The following is a 24,105-nucleotide window of genomic DNA, read 5'->3' as shown; positions in this document are numbered from 1 at the left end:
AAAGATACCGCTGAGTTACTCGGATCAAGGCTGAAAAGCAGGAATTTATTGTTGCCAGGAGTGACATCTTCATGGTTCAGACATTGTGAAAAGGAGTTTGTTCCTTACTTAGCCTAGGAAGACAAGTTAGTTTATTGCATCGATGTCGAAGGTCTGATGGGTCAATTTAAAATCCAATATGATTCACAGCAATGGCCTCTTTTTATAGATTCTTCAAAAAGAAGTCTCAAAGCAGTTTTACTCCACAACGGTGGTTTTTATGCTTCCATACCTGTAGGTCATTCCGTACACTTGAAGGAAACCTAAGAGAACTTGGAATTGGTTCTTCATAAACTTAAATATGAAGACCATGGTTGGCAAGTGTGTGGGGACTTGAAGGTATTGTGCATGCTGCTCGGGCAACAAGCTGGGTATACAAAATACCCTTGTTTTCTGTGTCTATGGGACAGTCGAGACCGACAAAATCACTGGACCAAGAAGATTTGGCAGCTGAGGGTGCTAACAGTTGGTGAAAAAAATGTCCTCCGAGAAACTTTGGTACCTTCCCATAAAGTTCTTCTACCACCTCTCCACATAAAATTGGGATTGATGAAACTTAAAATCACTTCCAAGAGATGGAGAATGCTTCAAATACTTGGTCACCAAGTTTCCAGGCAAAATTAAAGGAAGGTGTATTCGTCGGACCAGACATTAGAAGGCCTATAGTTGATCAAGAGTTTGTCAATACTGTGACGGATCCTCAAAAAGAAGGGTGGATTGCATTTAAAGAAGTCGTACAGAAATTTTTAGGCAATAACAAAGATCCTCACTAGAGATGAGCGAATCGAACTTGGCGAAGTGGAATTCGTTTCGAATATTAGGAAAAATTAGATTCGCACCGAATCCGAATATTAGCAAACTTCGGATGCGCGAATCAAATTTTTCCCGATCGGCCGATTTTCATCCCTTCTACAGCCGGCAAAAAGTGTCCCTGCAGAGAGCTCCGCTATTTCTGACAGTTCTCTGACAGTTCCTTCACATTTACAGCGGTTGAAACATTGTATCTGTTTGTTTCCATTTAGGATACAGATGTTTTTATTCGGAAACAAATAGATACAATGTTTCAACCGCTGTAAATGTGAAGGAACTGTCAGAGAACTGTCAGAAATAGCGGAGCTCTCTGCAGATACACTTTTTGCTGTACTGGAATTCTTCTTATTTTCATCCTACTTCTTCTTCTTCTTCTTCTTCATCCTCATCCTCTTCTTCTTCTTCTTCTTCATCCTCATCCTCTTCTTCTTCTTCTTCTTCATCCTCATCCTCTTCTTCTTCTTCTTCTTCTTCCTCTTCCTCCTCTTCTTCTTCTTCTTCTTCATCCTCATCCTCTTCTTCATCCTCATTCTCTTCTTCTTCATCCTCATCCTATTCTTCTTCATCCTCATCCTCTTCTTCTTCTTCATCCTCATCCTCTTCTTCTTCTTCTTCTTCTTCTTCTTCTTCATCATCCTCATCCTCCTCTTCTTCTTCTTCTTCTTCTTCTTCTTCATCATCATCATCATCCTCTTCTTCTTCTTCTTCTTCTTCTTCTTCTTCTTCTTCTTCCTCACCATCATCCTCTTCTTCTTCATCATCCTCATCCTCTTCTTCATCCTCATCCTCTTCTTCTTCTTCTTCTTCTTCTTCATCCTCATCCTCATCCTCTTCTTTTTCTTCTTCTTCCTCATCCTCATCCTCTTCTTCTTCTTCATCCTCATCCTCTTCTTCATCCTCATCTTCTTCTTCTTCATCCTCATCCTCATCCTCTTCTTCTTCTTCTTCTTCTTCATCCTCATCTTCTTCTTCTTCTTCTTCTTCTTCTTCTTCTTCCTCATCCTCATCCTCCTCATCCTCATCCTCTTCTTCTTCTTCTTCATCCTCATCCTCTTCTTCTTCTTCTTCTTCTTCTTCTTCTTCCTCATCCTCATCCTCTTCTTCTTCTTCTTCTTCTTCTTCATCCTCATCTTCTTCTTCTTCATCCTCATCCTCTTCTTCTTCTTCTTCTTCTTCTTCTTCTTATTCATACTCATCCTCTTCTTCTTCTTCCTCATCCTCATCCTCTTCTTCTTCCTCTTCTTCTTCTTCATCCTCATCCTCTTCTTCTTCTTCTTCATCATCCTCATCCTCTTCTTCTTCTTCATCCTCATCCTCTTCTTCTTCTTCTTCTTCTTCTTCATCCTCATCTTCTTCTTCTTCATCCTCTTCTTCTTCTTCTTCTTCTTCTTCTTCCTCATCCTCTTCTTCTTCTTCCTCATCCTCTTCTTCTTCATCATCCTCTTCTTATTCTTCTTCTTCATCCTCATCTTCTTCTTCTTCTTCTTCTTCTTCATCCTCTTCTTCTTCTTCATCCTCATCCTCTTCTTCTTCTTCTTCATCCTCATCCTCATCCTCTTCTTCTTCTTCTTCTTCCTCATCCTCTTCTTCTTCTTCTTCATCCTCATCCTCTTCTTCCTCTTCTTCTTCCTCATCCTCATCCTCTTCTTCTTCTTCTTCATCCTCATCTTCTTCTTCATCCTCATCTTCATCCTCATCCTCTTCTTCTTCTTCTTCTTCTTCTTCATCCTCATCCTCTTCTTCTTCCTCATCCTCATCCTCTTCTTCTTCATCCTCATCCTCTTCTTCTTCTTCATCATCCTCATCCTCATCCTCTTCTTCTTCTTCTTCTTCATCCTCATGTTCTTCTTCTTCATCCTCATCCTCTTCTTCTTCTTCTTCTTCATCCTCATCCTCTTCTTCTTCTTCTTCTTCTTCATCCTCATCCTCTTCTTCTTCTTCTTCATCCTCATCTTCTTCTTCTTCATCCTCATCCTCTTCTTCTTCTTCTTCTTCTTCATCCTCATCCTCTTCTTCTTCAATTGAAGCTGCTTCTGCTCCGCCACTCTGCCATTGGACTCTTGATAGTCGTCTCCCCACACTGCTGCTGGGGGGACTTTTTAACATAGGCCTCTGTATGGCCTTCAATTTAAGCTGCTTACGCTTCGCCACTCTGCCATGGGCCCCTGTACCGCCTCCTCATGCTGCTGCCAGGTCCAGAGTGTGTCATGGGTCCCTGTACGGCCTCCCATTGCTGCTGTCTCCATCGCCACACTCTGCCATGTGCCACTTTCAGGTCTCCTCACACTGCTGGTGGGTTCCATTTTGTCATAGGGTGCTGTATGGCCTCCCATTGCTGCTGCCTCCACCGCCACACTGTGGCTCCACACTCTGGTTTTGGCCCCGTGACTGCCCAAATGAGTGAAGTGTGCGGTGATTCTAAGATCGACGGCACTCATCTGCATGTCATACTGACTGACAGTATTATTTCTCTTCCCCAGCAGACTCCAAGGGCATTTAAATTAAAGGTACAGTGTTCTGCACTAATATAAAGGCTCTCTGAAGCCTAGAAACCCTTTTAATAAGTTAAATTCGCAGCGAATAAATTCGCATCAAATCGAATTTATTCCGCAAATTCGGCGAATCAGCCGAATCGAATTTTTGAATAATTTGCTCATCTCTAATGATATCCTATGACAAAATGGAGGTCATTTTCGGATTCAACGCACCAAAAAACATAAAGATTATGTGGAATAACCAAAACAGTTCTTGAAAAAATTTTTTTGCAGACCTGTTTTATATATATTAGAAACCACTCTCATGGTCCTGAATCTGTATTAACAATTAAAGAGGACTGAGCATCAGATTCGCTCAAAGAGATCTGAAAATCTGAAATATTTCATAATGGCATGCCTTAGCAGCAGCTATGTAAAGAAATCCTTATGCCAAATTGTCTTACCCTGCTTCAAGAAATGTAAGTCCACAAAGGCAAAAATATGATCTAGATCATGGATCTCCAAACTATTGCCCTCCAGCTGTTGAACTACTGCAAGTCCCATCATGCCTCTGCCTCTGGAAGTCTTGCCTGTCGCTGTCAGAGTCTTGCAAGGCCTTATGGGACTTGCAGTTCCTAAACACCTGGAGGACCATAGTTTGGAGACCCCAGATACTTAACTCTTTAGAAGCCCACCACACAGTATCCAGATGTTTGTGCAATGCACTGTAAGTAGTGATTGAACCATAGAGGGTCTTAGCTTACAGGGTATTATAATCTCTAAAAAAAAACACAATAAAAAGATAAAGCACTTCAAAGGCTAAAGAACAGAATACATTTTTCTGGCAGAGATGTCTTCTCTTTTTTTCATTTAGTCCACAGGCTGCATACAAAAAAAAAAAGAACACAGCATATACACCCAACAAGGACCAGCGATGTACTGGTACATCACTGGACTTTGAATGGTTATACCAGGATGATGCCTACAGCTGCAGGTATCATCCTGATATCCTTTTTTTTCAGCCAGAGATCGGCTTTCATATAAAAGCAATCCTAGTGGCTAATTAGCTGCAGGTTTGGTTTTACAAGCAGTGGGATATGATGCCCCACCCTGTCCCCCGCTGCCTTCCACGGCCTTCTCGGGCAGTCCCGTGCCATCGCTTAGGGTGTCTACTTTTCCAAAAAGGGGTCATTTGAGGGTGTTTGTACTATCCTGGTATTTTAGCACCTCAAGAAATTAAATTTCATTATCTATACCATAGTTTGTAGACGCTATAACTTTCACACAAAGCAATAAATATACACTTACTGGGATTTTTGTAGCCAAAAACATGTAGCAGAATACATTTTGGCCTAAATTTATGACAAAATTTTATTTTTTTGGATATTTTTTATGACCGAAATAAGAAAATATTGTTTTTTTTTTTAAAAAAAAACATTTTTCTTCAAAATTTTTTTTGTTTATAGCGCCAACACAAAAAAGTGCACAGGTGATCAAATACCACCAAAAGAAAGCTCTATTTGTGTGAAAAAAGGAAATAAATTTCATTTATGTACCTTATTGCATGACTGCGCAATTGTCTGTTAAACTAGCGCAGTGCTGTATAGCAAAAAAATAAATTGCATAGTTTGTAGATGCTATAACTTTCACACAAAGCAATCAATATACACTTATTTGGATTTTTTTTTACCAAAAATATGTATCAGAATAAATTTTGGCCTAAATTTATAACTAACTTTGAGTTTACTATATACTTTTATAGCTGAAAGTAAAAAAATATTGTTTTTCTTCAAAATTGTTGGTCTTTTTTTGTTTATAGCGTGAAAAATAAAAGGCGCACAGAAATACCACCGAAAGAAAGCTCTATTTGTGTGAAAAAAAGGACATAAATTTCGTTTGGGTGCAGCATTGCATGACCGCACAATTATCAGTTGAATTAGTGCAGCGCCGAGTAGCAAAAAGAGGCCTGGTCATTAAGGGGGGTAAATCCTCAGGAGGGCAAGTGGTTAATATTAAAAACATATGAACATTCTGTTCCTTTCGTATGACCATATATATATGTTCCCGAGATCCTATTCCTATGTGGAGTCCTGAATATATAATTTTTGGCTTCCTACAGGCAGTATATTGCTGAATCTGAAGCCTAGCAAGTAATTGCCCAGATGGGCCAAAAGATATCCTCATACGTAAATACGTTAATCTATAACGCAGTTACTATATCACCAACCCACATGTGTCAGGGACCCCAGGCTTTACGGCAGCGCACGAGTCTGCGAGCACTGGGACCTCGGCGCCCGCGACGGCAACGGTGGTCGCGCATGCACACTTGCGATCGCGAACGCGCGCCCGGCAGGACGCCCTATTTAAACAGGCTCTGACTATGCTGAAATTGCCGTATGGTCTTTTCCTGTTATCCTGTGTCCTGAGAAATTGCTTTGTTGCCGACCCTGCCTGACCCTGATCCGTTGACTGTCTCCTGCTCTGATCCCTGGCTTGTCTGACCATTCTCCTGTCTTATCCTGTACATTTGACCTCCTGTTGCGGAACCTGGCCTGTGACCCGTTTATCCTTCTGACTGCCGCTTGTACCGTTCTGCCTCCACCATTACCGACCTGGCCTGTCTGACTTCGCTCACTCCACCTCCTTACATCAGGCTTTCACCTGCTACGTACCACCGGCAAGTGCCCCTACCACAGCTGGTTGCACCCAGGGGCCGCAACTTGGTTTAGGCCTGCTCCAAATCCATCCCCACCATCAGGGGCTCTGCCGCGCCCTGGGGAATCCCCATCTGTGGAGCGCTAGAGGATACCGCCGGTCGGTCCTTAACAACATGAAGCACAATGGTCAAAATGGTAGATTGAAATTGTTTGCTTTTATTAGTGGCTTATTTTTAAAAAAATATGCAGTCATGTAAAATAACCCTGGTGCCAAATACACCAACTATGCCACCCTCCTTAATCTTTTTTTATTCTTATCTTATCTCAATGTACTGTTCATACTAATGCATTGTGATTTGTAGATATAGTAAATATTATTCCCTGTGACCTGACAGTTATCTCAAAAGCTTCTCCATGTTAAAACAATTGACAAAGGCTTGACCCAAATGTTGGGGGTCATGATTTTGCTATGGAGTTAGGAACCTAATAATCTGCCTTTGTTCCACAATATAATAATATAATATATAAAACATAAAAAGAATGTCTTCCCACCCCAATAAAAAAAAATATATAGCTAACTTGGTAACATGAGAGCAAAACAGCAATGTGAAAGGGCAGATCACAAAATGTATAATTAAAACTCATAGTTTTTAAATGAATAATTGTATAGAATTGAATAATTGTATGTTTTGTACAAGTTCCATTTGGAGAATCTAATCTTTTGACCTTACTGCAGAGCTAGCAGCAGATACATGGATACATAGCACATTAAAGTATAAGTTAACAAAAAATAATAAATGTAAATTTTTTTTGCAGATAAAAAAATGTGCATTTACTTTTTTTTTGTTTTGGGAGCCTGTAAAGCATTGAACCAGTGATCAGCCATACAGGACTCCTTCAGACCTGTCTGGGTATCTGTGCGCTCGTACCTTATACAAGAAAACTGTTACTCTGACAAGAAAGAAAACTGATACTCTGACAAGAAGAATCAATGAACTACCTAAACACGTTTCATGGACTTGATCCACTTCTTCAGGAGCCATCACAATATATATTTCAAAATAATGATCTAAACAAAACATATGAACATTATTTACAATTCTTCATCCCGGTATAATAGGATAGTAGTACATCAAGGGCACACCATGAATAGGGGGGAGGACCTTCCCGAAGGTAATGAAACCCCTTGCAGGGGGAAAGAGGCAGTATCACACCCAGCCATGCAGACACCATATGGTTTATCTCTATAAAAGAGTATCCACCTGTTGACTTATAAGGAGTTTATGTATAATCTTCATCAGCAACTGTAAATAGATATTTTTATAACTATATGTTAACCAAGTTACAAAGCTGGAAATATCAGAGCTTGGTTTGATAGCGGTGTGTTGTACATAGACATTGATACAAGTGATCAAGTTGCAAGAGATAGCTTTGTATTGTATTGGAGGAATGTTTGGTGTGTAAACATGTGCATGCCACAAGGAATGTTCTATTATATGAGAGGGGGCAACCACTAAATTAACTACCTTATCTCAGACTTTATGGGGCCCACATAACGATCTAGACCAGGCCATTTAAATCTCTTTGTTGGTATGAGGGCCACTTCAAAGTACCCTCTCTTTAGATATGCAATGGTGATGGATATCTGGGGAATGTAGTTTTACCAGGCTATGACCTAAGGTTCCCTCCAAACTCTCAATAATGGAGGGAATTTTGATGAGAAAGCCTGAATCCAGACGCCTCGGTGCCATGACCTGGCATATGTAATTTTATCACTAAAAGGGGAGGCTCTGGAATGGGGCTGAGTTATGTAAGCGATATGGGATGGGGAAACTGTCCAATCCTGGATGAGATGTGTCAGATATGGAAGATGGATTGGATAGTTCTACCAATCAGGATGGCCCCATGCAAGTCTATGGGAGATAAGTGTATATCAGGGTAGGTTTTGGAGGAAGACAGGAGAGAAGATACACCGATCCTGGGGGCCCCCATGCTACACCATTGGTAAATATCAGGACATTTCTCTGGCACTTATATGTATACATGATTGTTGTATGTGTTGTCTGTCTTACTGTTTGTGGGTTTAGGGTATGAATAGTATATGCTTTAATTCATTGGGTGAATCATGTACATTTTGTTTCTCTTTTTCTTATTGTTAAATAGATAGATTGTGGTATGTTAGTTTAGACCTCCCTACTATTCACCAATAAATTTTGGTTGTTGTGTTAAACCTTTCACTCTTGGTCAAAGAACTCTCATTAAGGTTAACCAAATCATATCAGAGAAATATTATATTTCATATTCCATAGATTTGGTCAACACCACCTTACAGTTGATTTCTTAGCATAAGGCAGTGACCAACAAAATAACATAAATCCTTTATAAGGACATAACCCTGGTAATAGCTCTCCCACAGGAAGGAATATTAACAAAAGATGGTAACCCAATAGGCAATTTACCTCAGGGTAATAACCCGCCAAAGCGACTCAATTCTAGAGATATTTATATTCCATTAGATTTTGTGGATGGTAAAGCTGGAACCCCAGAGGAATGGAATTTGCATATATTTAAAATTACATCTTCGCTCGGAGCATACTCTTATTAACAGGTATAGCAAACAAAGAGCTTATGAGCTCAAGTAAACCATTATATCATAATTTGTCATTTCTATAAATCGTATGCACTGCCCATAACCCACCCTAAAAAATATACAAAAGTCCAACTTCATAGCTTACAGCAAAGGCTCATAAACAGCCATCAGGTTAATATCTTGGATAGGACTGGAATACCCTGCAAAAACAAAGATAAATAAAGTCCCATTATCATACTAAATGTACTACCCTTTCTCTATTTCCAAGCATATCCCAAAGTTATTGACAGTATACCTCTTTAAAAACAGGCAAAGCTCCCCACAACACCAAAGAGCCTGAATACATTCCATAAAGTTCCAGTCTATAATTACAGATATAGTAAAAACAGCTCAACGTGGTCAGATTCAATAGTAGTATCATCCAAGCAATGCAGCATGGCCAAGTGTAACCTCTATCCCTAAATAGCCCCTGAAATTGGCCACAGGTGGATGCCCTTCAAAGGGAGGTGAGCACACATCCCGCCAAACCCAAAATGGCTGCTGCCATACAGAGCGGGATTGCGCATGCCTAGAGATGCTCATCCAACCAACAAAATGGCAGGCAGCACAGCAAATGCAACTTTTATCTGGCATGTGGCCGCTCTTTGTTTGAATATTTCTAATAATACTGTAGCTAATTTAAAAAATGCTCATGACTAATGGAGGGATAATAAAGTGTTGTAATATTCAAATTTATGTTTAATTGTTTATTAAATTGTTTCATGGTTTCCTTGGCCTCAGTAAACTCCAATTTATGAAAGAATTAGTGACAGGCTTGCTATGGTTGTCTTAGTTTCCTTGAAGTTGTTCTGAAGGCAAGACATGTTTTACCTTAATGCATTCCTACTAGTTGTATTGCTCCCTCACCTCCATAGGACTCAGTGAGAGCAGCAGGTGCTATTGGCTCCTGCTGCTGTTAATCAAAACTCTGTGCACAGAGACTGGTGGGCAGTGCCAAGCCATGCTGTGTGTGTCAATAGACACACACAGCGTGGCTCGGGATTGAGCCCCCAGGTTTGTCCCCATAGGACGCGGCTTTCTATGGTGGCACACCGAGAACAAGAGAAATCTAGAGCACCGGCAGAGAACCCAAGAAGAGCCCAAGAATCCAAAAGGAGGAGTTTGCACAGAATAGGTAAATACAGTATAGCATGTTTATTATTTTAATACAAAAAAAAATTAAGCTTTACAAAAGTCTAACTGGGACATCTCTATCGAACTACACTGGTCCTCAGTCAGTTTTATTTTATTTTCTCATATTGTTGTGTGTGTGGATGTGTGTTAGAGAAAAAGAGAAATCAAGAAAGAGATAGAGAGAGAGAGCGCAAGAGAGAGAAAGGAAAATGCTAAATATTAATATACTGTTCTTTCTCATACCCCAGAAGTTCCTAACTCTGAGCACATCTGAGTTCAGAGTTGTCAAACACTGGCATAGGCTGATTAAAAAGCAGACTGAGCACAAGGGACAATTTGATTCAAATAGACCCTTTATGCCAGCTTTAGAAAACTTGTCATCTGCAGTATTATATAACATAGGGGGCACCCTTGTGATAGAAAAAAGTTAAGTAAAAAAAAAAAGCTTTGACAGAAAAAATTCTCTGATAATCATTTATGATGAACTCTAAATTGATAAGCTGTATAAGCTTTTAAAGTGTCACCTATGGAAAGTTTTAGGTATTGTAGTTTGTCTTAATTTTGAAGCTTGACATATTGGTTATCTGTTGGCTCACCATAACCTACTATTTTATATGTTACAAGCAAGTAAAATATAACTGTATTTGTGAGAACTAAAATTAGCTTTAATGTATTTATACACTCACACATATACAGTATATACCTTTGATAAACCTCAACACAAATATTGTGCATCATAAAAAAATACAACTACCATCAATACAATTCAAAGGGGTTGATTTACTAAAACTGGAGAGTGCAAAATGTGGTGCTTCAAGATTTTATTATTATTATACGGGATATATATGGGGCCAACAGTTTATGCAGCTCTTTACAATATAAAGGGGGACAGTATAATTACAATACAGTTCAATACAGAAGGAATAGTTGGGCCCTTCTCATGGAGATTACAATCTAAAGGAAGGGGAAGGTGATACAAAAGGCGATAGTTGCAAGGGATGATCTGGTGGAGGTGCATAAAGTACAGTTCTTAGGTGGGGTTAGGTGGAAGTGTGTTTTTAAAGATCGCCTAAAGGTGGCCAGGGTGGGAGCTGACCGGACATACTGGAGTAGGGAGTTCCAGAGGATGGGAGAGATTGTGGAGAAGTCCTGGGGTGGGCATGGGAGGAGGTGACAAGGGAGTTAGAGAGCAAGATGTCTTGGGAGGAGTGGAGCAGACAATTTGGATGATATCTGCGGATGAGGTTGGTGATGGCTTTGTACATTGTGGTTAGTATTTTGAATTTTATATATTGAACTAGTGGAAACCAGCGAAGGGATAAGCAGACACTGATCAGTTGGTAAAGTGTATAACTCGAACAGCAGCATTCATAATAGACTTAAGAGGGGGTAGCCTGTGTAAAGGTAGGCCAGTGAGGAGGGAGTTGCAGTAATCAAGGTGGGAAGGCTGGATATAACCAAGGTGTAGAAAAGTTGTTTTGTGGTGTCATTAGTCAGGAAGGGGCGAATCCTGTAAATGTTGCAGAGGTTTAGGCAGCAGGATTTAGCCAGTGAATGGATGTAGGGCCCGAAGGTGAGGTAAGAGTCTAGGATTGTGCCTAGCACCCTGGCATGTGGAGAAGGACCAATGGATGTGCTGTCAATATTAATTTTAAATTGAGTGAGGGATCAGGTTTTAGAAAGATTGAGTTTGAAGAAGTGGTGTGACATCCATGCTGATATATTGCTCAGTAGATTTGAGATATATGAGGAGATTAAGGAGGTGAGCTGTGGAGTGGAGAGAGAGATCTGTGTGTCATCAGTGTAGAGGTGGTATTGGAAGCCATGGGAGAGTACCAATTGGCCCAAAGAGGAGGTGTAGATAGAGAAAAGGAGGGGTCCAAGGATAGAGCCTTGGGGTATCCTAACAGAAAGAGGAAGAGGAGCGGAGGAGTTGGTGTTGTCTGTGACGCTGAAATTGCGCTGAGAGAGGTAAGAGGAAAACCAGGAAAGAGCAGAGTCACAGAGACCAAGGGAGTGGAGTTTACTGAGGAGGAGTTGGTGGTCAACTGTGTCAAAGGCAGCAGAAAGGTTTAAGAATATGAATATGGAGTAATGGCCATTAGTTTTAGCAGTTAGTAGGTCATTAGTGAGTTTTAGTAGGGCAGTTTCAGTTTTTGTGGGCAGAAGCCAGACTGTAGGGAATTGAGAAGGTTGTTGTCACTGAGGTGGCAACTCATACAGTTGTGCAGAAGGTGCTTGAGAAACTTGGAGGCAAATAGGAGCAGGGAGATGGGCTTTAATTTATTAAAGCAAGTGGGGTTCAGAGAGGGTTTTTTTTTAAGTTTGGAGGTAATCAGTGCATATTTGAGCAGGGAGGGAAAGGTGCCAGTGGAGAAGGAGAGGTAAAACATGTGGGTTAGAGAGTTTATGTTAGAGCAGGAAGGAGGCCGCCATAATTGTGAGGGGACAGGGTCCAGAGGACAGGTGGATAGGTGAGCCTCTGGAAGGAGTTTGGCAATTACCTTGGTGGTAACAAGGCCAAAAGAGGAGATTATTGAGTGTGGTGATGGACCTGGTATGATGATTGGAGGAAGAAGTTTGACACTGGGGATCTCATCACGAATTGTATCAATCTTGTTCTTGAAATGACTGGCAATCTCCTGGGCAGTAAGCAAGTTGGTGGCAGGAGGCAGTGGGGGATGAAGTAAACAACTAACCACTTCAGCTCCTGAACATTTACCATCTTCCTGACCAGGCAATTGTTTGCGATACAGCACTGCGTTATTTTAACTGACTATTGTGCGGTCATGCAACACTGTACCCAAATGAAATTTATGTTCCTTTTTTCCCCACAAATAGAGCTTTCTTTTGACTGTAGTTACTTTTTGTGTTATAAACAAAAAAAACCAACAATTTTGAAAAAAAAAATATTTTTTATTTTCTAATATAAAACACATCCAATAAAAAAATGTTAATTCTCAAATAAAAATAAATTTAGGCCAAAATGTATTCTGCTACATATTTTTTGGTAAAAAATCCCAATAAGCGTATATTGATTAGTTTTTGCAAAAGCTATAGTGTCTGCAAATTATGAGACATATACTGGAAATTTTTTTTATTTTTATTTTTTCATACTAGTAGTGGCGGCAATCAGCAAGTTATAGCAGGACTGCGATATCGCGGTGGACATTTTTACACTAACTGACATTTTGTTGGAACCAGTGACACTAATACAGTAATCAATGCTACAAAATATACACTGATTACTGTACTAATGACACTGATTGGGAAGGGGTTAACATCTAGGGTGATCAAAGGGTTGAGTGTGAGCCTAGCTATGTGTTTGGTGTACACTAGATGGTGCTGGTACAAGAGGAAGTGATGGATTGTGTTCCTAGCTCTGCAGGGACACAGGATCAATCAACTTCCCCTGTCACAACTGGGCTGTGCCTATGTAAACATAGGCACAGCTGGGCTCTTCCTCCCTGCCCAATGATCTGTGCACACCGCTGAAGAATCGCTTCTCCTTTGATGTGGATTGGCTTCTACTGTGACAGTTCACAGCAGAAGCAAACTGCCGGAGGTGCATGCGCATCCCCCGTAAGGCGGAAGTTCAAAGTCATGCTGATATACATGATTTTGTACAGGAGAGCCTCCCTATAACAGTAAAACTACTGTAGGGCAGATGTAAAGTGGTTAAGGGTAGAAAAGAATTTATGAGAATAGGATAAAAGAGTTTGGACAAGAGTGTTGTTGTAGGTTTGTTTAGCAGCGTGAAGGATGGAATTGTATTTGAGAAGGGCAGATTTGTACAGGGTGAAGTCTTGCAGGGATTTAGTTTCACACCACACTTGCTCAAAAGCATGGCTGTGTCTCTGGAGACTTCTGGTGTCATCTGTTTGCCTGGGTTGTAGCAGGTGAAGCCTGGTTCTGAATGTAGAGAGAAGAGCAAATGTGTCTAAGGAAGATGATAGTAACTTATTGTAGGTAGATGTGGCCAGGTCTGGGCAAGAGAGGGGAGCAATTTTATCATAAAAGCACCCGATAACAGAGTGAAGAAGGGAAGGACTGAGGTGGCAGAGGTTTCTACGGGTAACTGTTTGGTGGCTGGAGGCATGAGAGGTAGGAGACAGGGAGAATGTGAAGCTGATAAAGTTGTGGTCAGAGAGAGGAAGGGGGGGTGTTAGAGAGGTTACAGGGAGTGTATAGGTGGGAGAATACAAGATCGAGGTTGCTGCCATTAGAGTGAATGGTGGTTTGTATGCTAGGTTAAGAGAGGAGGTTAGGTTGTGTTTTTGAGAAGTGGCTGAGGTGTTAACATTGACTGGAATGTTAAAATCTCCAAGGATGATTACGAGTACCTCAGAGGAGAGAAGAGGAGAATCAGTAGGGTAGCCATGCAGAGAAGTCATCAAGAAAACGTGACATTGGGCCAGAGGCTGGTATATGACTGCGATCCCCAGACAAACAGAGAAAAAAAAATGAATACAGTGCACTTCAAAAGAGCAGAGGGACAGACAGGGAGGGGAAGGAAGAACCTGGAATGTGCTTTGTGGGGAAGTCCAACTCCACCCCCTTTCCACCTGCTTAGTCTGGGTGAGTCCAAAGGAGGCCACCATGGGAGAGGTAAGCTGAGGAGACAGAGTCGGATTCCTGGAACCAGGTCTTGGTAATAGCAAGTAGATTGAGGGAATAGCATACTGGGTGGACATTCCAGAGGGCACAAAAGAGGGAGGGGCTGGCTCATGGAAGCATGGGAATTGAGATAAGAGAGTGAGGGTTGTGACTGTTGCCAAAGAAGGGAGGCTTCTGCTTCTGCGGGTGGGAGTTTGATGGTAGAGGGCCAGGGTTTGGGGTGATATCTCAGGAAGTTAGTAGTAGTAGGAGGGTGAGGGAGGTGAGGTGGTGAAGAGGTGTAAAGAAATGAGAGTTTGAGGAGAGAGGGCATTATAGCAAAAAGGAAAGATAGTAAAAGCATGTTGGAGGGAGAGGAGAAAATAAAGAGAAAGGCTGAGGGAAAGAAGAGGAAAGAGCACTTGCAAACTACTTGGGGTGGAGCACTAATGTTTGTACTTGCCTTAGTTAAGATGCGTCAGTTAAAGTACCATATTCAAAGTGCCATAAACTTAGCCCCAGAATGGCTCAATACTGACAAGTACAAACAACAGTTACAATAAGTCTAACAAAGCAGATGATTTCAGTCATGCAAAATAGTTTGGTGTTTGAGAGATGAGTGGAATCAGTGGTTACCAAGGGCAACACCAGGCAGATGTCAATTGCAGACAGGCAAAGTATTATTGTGAAAGCTTAATTGAACAAGCTGATGTTAGAAGCTGATTGGCTACCAGCACCAGATTCTGCATTCTCCAGTTTTAGTAAATCAACCCCAATGTGTTCTATATGTCCTCTTCTTCTTTAGGATGTGTGTTAAAAAAGAAAAAAGCATTTGGCAGAGAAAGGGTAAAAGCAAAATATTAAACCCTGCATGAAAAAATTAAGTTTGAGCAGGTGGCATGCGCTTCTTGTATGTTTCTCACTGTTTGATTTTCAGTTATGACTGGAGTATACTGTATGTATTGATAATAAAAAAGCATGTTTTTCATCTAGGCTCCTGAAAAAAGCCTATGACAGTCCCTATGAAATGAGTGACATCCCAATTCACATTTAGAGCATACAAACAATGCAATACAATTCAATAATACTGTTTGCCCCAGTTTTTCTAATTCCAATACCATTATTTGTTGGTTTCAGAAATAGTATAAATACCTGACAAATTTCTGGCTAAGATAAAACGCATTGCAAAAATGTAGTAAATATAAAACATCTGACAGCAGAAATTTCACGCCATTTCACACAAAAATGCTTAAAATATGGCAAGGATCAAACAGCATGGAATGTGCGAATTGAGTGATTAAATAATGAGAATGAAACGCTATCAATTAGTGAAACTGAAAAATTGAGAAAAATCAGCAAAAAAATCTATTTAAACCCCATTAAAATACCCCCCCCCCCAAAAAAAAAAAACAAATCTGATGTTTACAGTGTTCTGTTAGTGAGAAATTGTATGTAACACATTTACTCTATGAGCCACAAGAATCCAGGAATGAAGGAGTGTAATCCTTAATGTTCAGACCCACTTAAACTTGTCAGTATTCAATAACTGTACATGCAGCACAACCTGCAGAAGCTGTTATTGGGATTGTTTTTCTCCTAAACGTTGTTAAAACCTTTGGCTTGTCAAGTCTGTAATACTTTGCTTGGCATATTTTATTGCCATGCCAGAAAGATATGATGAACTGCACAAGTGTTCTGGGACTGTCAAACATATTTCTAAAGAAAGACTATATTTTTCTTATAAATTCCACTTTGTCAAGATGGATTAAAACATTTCATTTTAACAAAAAAATAAAAAGAAGGAGAAGAAGAGCAGCCATTAGTGATTTGTGTGATATAAATACAAGTTGTTAATGAAATGGCATGTGTAGAAAAAAATGGGTGAGTACAAAAGCCCATACTTCTTCAGGCAGGAGTTCACTGTTTCTCATTTTACCAAATAAACCAGAAATTTCTTTAAAGCCCATGTATGGGCAAAAATGAAACCCCTACCTTTCTACCTACCAATTGAGACCTTTTTTCCCCTAAACTTATGATCAGGGAATTAATCACTTGGACGGACTCCACCATCTGAGTCCTTTTCCAGTGCCTTTCCATATGTGTGGGACTGGTAATCCAGCACTGCAGATCCCTATTTGATGATGTCACTGCTAAGACTTCTTTTCTGAATCCTGATAGTCCCCTCCACTGGACAGCCAATAGGAAGTTTCCTTGTCACACAATCAGTGATGTGGACACCTGAAGAAGAACTTTGCCTCGTCTACTTAAGAATAAGTAAGCAAACCTTTTGGACATACATAATAAAAATGGCCCATTCTGCTTTGGCCTATGTTGAAAAATTAAAGTGATTGTAAAGGTAATTGCATTTTAAAAATAACAAACATGTCATACTTACCTGCCCTGTGCAGCCCCACTCCTCCTCTTCTCAGGTCCCCCACCAGTGCTCCTCCCTCCCCCCACACCAAATATCCCCCACAACAAGCTGCGTGGTCTCGGCACACTTGTACATTCTTGAACCTGAGCTGGCTCTTTGTGTTACATAAAAAACAGAGCGCGACTTGGCCCCGCCACCCACACTCCCTCCTCACTGATGTGATTGAAAGCAGCAGGAGCAAATGGCTCCCACTGCTGTTCCTAAGCCAATGAGGAGGGAGAGAGCATAGAGAGACTGCTCTTGTGCACATCGTTAGATCGAGATTAAACTCAGATAAGTATAAGGGAGGGCTGGGGGGAGCTATATGCAGAAATTTTTTATTTCAATATTTTTTATTGAAATATTTTAGCATAAATACAGGGTATGTTAATCAAACATGTTACAAAATACAGTTCACAGTCATATACAATAATATATTTGTGTGAAGTAAATTCCCCACCAATTGGCTAAGGGGTTTATATATCTAAGCTGCATTGACCTGAGAGGTATGCTCGGTTAGGTGAGAACTGTATAATGCAGAAGTTTTTTTTACCTTCATGTATAGAATGCATGAGGGTAAAAAAAAACCTGTCTTTACAACCACTTTAAAGCTTTTGGCTGAGTTGACCTAAAATAACCCTCCCTCCCTCACCCCAGATGCATACTTACCCAAATCAATAAAAATGCACATTTGCCTGTGTAGACAAAAATCCTTGCACTGGCACTGTTTGGGAGACTGTCCCATAGAAGTCTATGGGGATGAACTAAATTGTTTAGCTACACCTTTTTTCATGAGCATGCACAAGTCTACTTGCAAAGCAGCAAGCAGTCAAATTAGCTAACTCAACTCAATTTTAGTGGAAACCATACTTTTTCAGAAAATACAATTATAAAGAAAAATTGATTACAAGATATGAAATTAGGTACAGTCCTCTTACATGCATCTAGAGATAAGAGTATAAATGTAATATTTTCAGCCTACTAGTTCTCAGGCTGGCCATACAAGATTTTATTTTTTTATTCAATAAAAAGAAAAAATTACCCAATTCCCCCATACGCACATTTGAGGTGGAAGGGGGAATCACTTACTCTGTGCTGTGTCTTTTGTCAGAATACACTGATCAGTGCTGCTGGCTGTCCATGCATAGATTGAAATTTGTTAGGTCCCTATTGAAGCGGCTGAATTTCGATCCATGTATGACTGGCATTAGATGTGATAGTTGCATTAGCTTTCTTTTTTTCAGGCTTCCTCATTTTTTCATCTGGTTATCCCGTTCTGTCATCTGGTTATCATTTTTTCATCTGGTTATCCTACAGTAAGCAAATATTGTCTTAAAGTGACAATATTTGCTTACTGTAGTGTATCTATGGAGGAACAGTATTGTCAACATTGGACAGGAAAGAAAGTGGCTTAAGACTACAGAATTAAGAGACTGCAGAAGATAAAGCAGTAGAAAAAAATGGCCAGTGGCAGGATCATATTAATAAGCAAGACCCGGGCATAATGTACCAGAGAAACAAGGGACAGGTTGGTGTTTGATTAAAAAATGAAGGGATCCCAGCTGAGAAACAAGTATAAAAATTGGCCAACAACTGGACAGTGTAAATGAGCAAGGCTAGGCTGAAATATACTAATGAAACAGGGCACAGGCTGGTGTTTACATTGTATATATAGGAATTAATTCGCCCAGAGATATTATAACTATGTAAAACTGACCAGCTATAGAACAGCTTGCAATGAGGAGAGCAGGCCTAACCAGTGTATGCCTTAATTTATTGTTATTTTTACTATGGGATGGGGAGTTGAGTGTGAAAACAAATATACCCCCAAAAGAAATGAAAACCCCAAAACAACACCTCTCTGAAAGAAAAATATATGATAAAAATAAGAAAGAAAGAAAGAAAGAAAGAAAGAAAGAAAGAAAGAAAGAAAGAAAGAAAGAAAGAAAGAAAGAAAGAAAGAAAGAAAGAAAGAAAGAAAGAAAGAAAGAAAGAAAGAAAAAGAAAAATAATCAGGAAGCAGCTATCACTACAAAATGTTCACTCATCACACTACAACAGAAAAAATATTACAAACAGTGCAAAGACCCAAAATTCATAAATGATAAACACTATCTAGATAAATGTATAAATATATATAAATCTGTAAATATATGATAAATCAATGAGTGGATCAAACCTCAAAACATCTAAAATGAACCATAAATATGTGCAAAGAATTTGCACTGAATCATGTAAATCATTAAGTAAATAATAGGATAATCAATCCATATGTCAAAATGATAATAAATATATTAATTAAAAAAAATCCATAAATAAAGTGAGTCCCATACACCACTCAATTTTCCTGCAATCTACTATTTCAATTAAGTCGACCATGTGCACCATAGTGCACTTCACCCCACCTTATGGGTATCAGCTCACCTTAATTGTTGGACCCCCACTGATAAAAAGGAGGCCAACTGCACTTTATTTACATGTGTACAAATGTAACTCCTCTCCAGTCTTTCTCTTTCCTCACAGGTCATCTCATGGCAAAATAATATGGGAAGCAAAAAATACTGATAGTGCAGATCTTTCTCACAATTTTTATTGAAAAAGGTAAAAAAAACACTCACATTTTAGCATATAAAACAAGGCATGTCACATCCATATTCCAATATATGGTGTCCAGACTCCGCTCACCATGATGACCTCATGGCTAGCCTCACACGCTATGACGTATGCACATTTTGCAAAATAAGGCATTAGGCAAAATAAATGTGCATACGTCGTAACGTGCCTGGGAGTCCCCAAAGAATTCCCTTAATTTGCAGGGACTTCCTCTCTCTTAATGTTTGGCTATTGGACAGGAAATGAAAGGAAATCTCCACAATGGGGCAAAGATGGTGAAAAAAACTGGAGTAATATCCCTCTCATGTTCTATACAAAATGTAAAAAAAATGCCCATAGTTCTACTTTAAGGCCTTGCTGCTTTCAGCTGGTAGTCTAAGTAAATTTAGAATGAGATTTGGTGATGTCACTGCTGTGTTTCTCAATGTTCTTCTTACTGTGGGCTCTGAAAGTAAAAGCCTCACTTCTATAAAGATGGCAATTTCCACACAGTGCCAAAGCACAGAACAATGCATGGTAAGTCAGTAATGGAGAAAGATAAGCTGCAGAAACACCACAAGCAATACTGGTGACAAGCCCTTTGCCAGTCCTATCTGGAAACAGCTTCCAGAGTTTAGTTCCTCTTTACCTAACTATGGGTTAGCTAACCTACATAATATAGTAAACTACTAGCATGAAGGCAATTGTTAATTTTAGCTGAAAGCAGATTAGCCTGGCATCATATTAAGGTTAAAGACACATATGATGGATTGGACTGAGGATTCCAGACACATATATACAAAAATGGAGGATTAGCCATTACTGTAGTTTGCTTTAGTCTAGTTGCACACTTCTCTACTGCAGCGTACTGCAGTGTACTGCAGTGGTGTGCACAGTACTGCAATGCATGTTATGTGCATTAACAGGTTGTGTTGCCATAATAAAATGGCACCCCAATGCACAAATGCACCATTTTATAAACTATATTGCCAAAAGTATTGGGACGCCTGCCTTTAAACGCACATGAACTTTAATGGCATCCCAGTCTTAGTCCGTAGAGTTCAATACCGAGTTGCCAAAAACAAAAAACAAAAAAAGCAGCGCTCTTCAAATGAATATATCTCTGAACAAGTGAACACAGAAAATATATATTGTGAATGACTCATATGCCAGATAATATAAATAAAAATGAATGTGTCACATAAACTGCTGAAAATTCAATAAAAAATATGTGAATAAGTGTCCTTAACTTATATAAATAAATAAAAAGTGCAAACATTTGTGTCCATAAAACAATATTTCTTCTTTAAATTTCTCTTCTAATGCAAATCAAAAAAACATGAAGCATCCACCACCACATGAATTGGATCCACTCACCAGAGCTCCATGCTGGTAAGATTATAAACCAGCTATAACCGCTCTGGGAGCAACAATCTGCAGCAGCACACCCCAGCTGATAGAAATGTCTTTAAATAGCAATTGGCTCCTCATATAATCAGAATGAGACATAAATGAAGAAAAAAAGGAATCCACATAGTGTAAATCCATCCAGGCTTTATTCAATGCAAAAACATGTTAAAACCACTCGGAGGTGACATCACCACCTATGGGTGAGCTGCCGTCTGCATAGACTGGAGCAATACCTATCATATTGATGCCTTATGCTTGTATATTGATTGATATATTGATTAGAAGACCGCTGTTTTTTTTTTTGTTCCCTATACCCTGTTCACAGAGGCAAGATAGCAGCTCTTGCTAATATATCTTTTGTCTCATAGTTATTTATTATATATTTTTTCTTTTGTTTATTTGTCCAGAGGCACTGTCCCCATCTGTTATTCATCAATACTGAGTTGGCCCACCATTTGCAGCTATAACAGCTTCAACTCTTCTGGGAAGGCTGTCTACAAGGTTTAGGAATTTGTCTATGGGAATGGTTGACCATTCTTCCAGAAGCGCATTTGTGAGGTCAGGCACTGATGTCAGATGAGAATGCCTGGCTCACATTCTCTGCTCTTATTCATCCCAAAGGTGTTCTATTGGGTTGAGGTCTGGACTCTGTGAAAGCCAGTCAAGTTTCTCCACATCAAACTCGCTCATCCATATCTTTATGGACCTTGCTTTGTGCACTGGTGCGCAGTCATGTTGAAACAGGAAGTGGCCATACCCTAACTTTTCCTACAAAGTTGGGAGCATGAAATTGTCCAAAATGTCTTTGTATGCTGACGCCTTAAGTGTTCCCTTCACTGGAACTAAGGGGCCAAGCCAAACCGCTGAAAAAAACAACCCCACAGCATAACCCCCCTCAACCAAACTTTATATTTGGCACAATGCAGTCAGTCAGGTACCGTTCTCCTGGCAACCGCCAAATCCAGACACATCCATCAGATTGCAAGACAGAGAAGCTTTATTCATCACTCCAGAGAACACGTCTCCACTGCTCTAGAGTCCACTACATCTGACGCTTTGCATTGTACTTGATGATGTAAGGCTTGGATGCAGCTGCTTAGCCATGGAAACCCATTCCATGAAGCTCTCTATGCACTATTGTTGTGCTAATCTGAAGACCACACAAAGTTTGGAGGTCTTTAGCTATTGACTCTACAGACAGTTGACGACTACTGCGCACTGTGTGCTTCAGCATGCACTGACCCCGCTCTGTCATTTTACGTGGCCTACCAATTCGTGACTGAGCTGCTGTTGTTCCCAATTGCTTCCACTTTGTTATAATACCACTAACAGTTGATCGTGGAATAATTAGTAGCAAGGAAATTTCAAGGATGGACTTATTGCACAGGTGGCAACCTTTCACTGTACCATGCTTGAATTCACTAAGCTCCTGAGAGAGACCCATTCTTTCACAAATGTTTGTAGAAGCATTCTGCATGCCTACATGCTTGATTTTATACACCTGGCCATGGAGGTGATTGGAACACCTGAATCCAATCATTTGGTGGGGTGTCCCAATTCCTCTGGAAATATAGTGTATGTATTGCAGCTCACCACAACACACGGTGACACATTAGAGTTTGTTGTGGTAATTTGCATTGCCAAAAATGGTCATGTCCAATTTTTTGGATGTTTTGGTTGCCAGCCCATTTGTCTATGTCACCACAATAGTGTGAACCCAGCCATAGTATTATAATCAGAAAACGACACAACTAACATCCCTGTCAGAGCCTGGGTCTGAACCTGAGCCTTCTGCGGAGAGTGGCAGTGTTTCTTCTTGCTGAGCCACCTGGAATACTGGATAGCTCCCTTGACAATTATTTGGATGATCCTACTGTGACCTTGTTTATCATGAACCTTGAACCCCTTGCTCCTCCCATGACCTTCCTGATATAAGCCATGTCTCTGTACTTCCTGTTTGCCAGATTATTGTGCTCTCCAGCCAGTATCGTGCTCCTTATCATCTCTGCTGTTATCCATATTTTGCTATCACTCGTTATTGACCCTTGGCTTGTTCTCAACTATGCTTCTGCCTGATCCCAATCTGTGACTGCTCCTTACTGACCTTGGCTTGTTTACTGACCACGCTTCCATTTGATCCTTACCTGTTTATACGCTACTGGACCTCTGCTTGCTCACCTCCTGGTGGGGTGATCCTGAGGACTGCGACCTGGTGCTAACATGCAGCCAAATCCATCTCCACCATTAGGAGTTCTGGTGAACACCCATTTGTATTTAGACTCTGCACCTCGGGTGATCCCACTCCTCTGCCACAGTGACCTGCCTGTGTACCTATCCTGCTGGTTTCAGGTAAGACTTTCCACTGCTATAGCAACTGGTCTTTGAGCCTGACCCCTGATCATGACAATCCCTTTAGATCAGTGGTCTCTAAACTGCAGCCTGTGGGCTGGATGCAGCTCTTTTCTTGCTTTTATCTGGACCTTAGGGCACTGTACCTTTTGACTGATAAAAGTCCTTATTTATCACATTGACACTGATGATGAACCCCCATTCTTTCCACTGACACCAAGAGATGGCATAACACCTCATATAGACATCAGTGATGGGGCACTATTCCTCCTACAACTGAGCACTGGTCCTCCCACTCACAACAATGATGCAGCACAATTCCTCACACTCATATCAATGATAGAAGTACTATTCCTCCCATTAATACCAATGATGGGGCACTATTCCTTTCATTGATAACAATGATGGGGCACTATTCCTTCTATTGATGCCAATGATGGAACACTATTCCTCCTTCTGATACCAATGCTGAGGCACTATTCCTCCTCCTACTGACCGCACCTGCTGTATATATATTTTTATATTGCCATTTATGTTGTGCCATTTTTTACTCCCACTGGCAACAGTCTGGCCCCCTAGAGTAAACTGCCCCTTTTTTCAGAAAGTTTGCGTGTTCATGTTTTCGACATATATCTCTCCGAAGATGTAATTTTCGTACAAAAATCTAAACTTATCTAATGTATAGGATTCTGGGTAGAGTAGACTGACTAGTGAGCCATCAGAGGCAGTAGGAAGATGACACTGCAAAATTGTAATTTTAAAATGAAGAATGTTGTCATGGTTGCAAGGAAGAGTAATACAATTTTTTTGTCAGTTAATAAAAATCATAGCTGCTACAGATTGAAATGGAAAGGTAACTTTTAATAACATTCAATTACAAAAAGTCTTGTAAATTAATTGTAGAGGATATATCAATTTAAAGAGAAACTGAAAACTTAATTTAAGTGAATGTTCTCCTTTTGTAATGTAAAAATTCATAATTAGCACTGTTGCGTCTTCTTG

This window comes from Staurois parvus, unplaced genomic scaffold (genome assembly GCF_062004578.1).
Source record: "Staurois parvus isolate SC_StPar_1 unplaced genomic scaffold, SC_StPar_1.0 ptg000397l, whole genome shotgun sequence".
NCBI lineage: Eukaryota > Metazoa > Chordata > Amphibia > Anura > Ranidae > Staurois > Staurois parvus.
The sequence above is the reverse complement of the archived record's forward strand: the minus strand, read 5'-3'. Positions refer to the sequence as shown.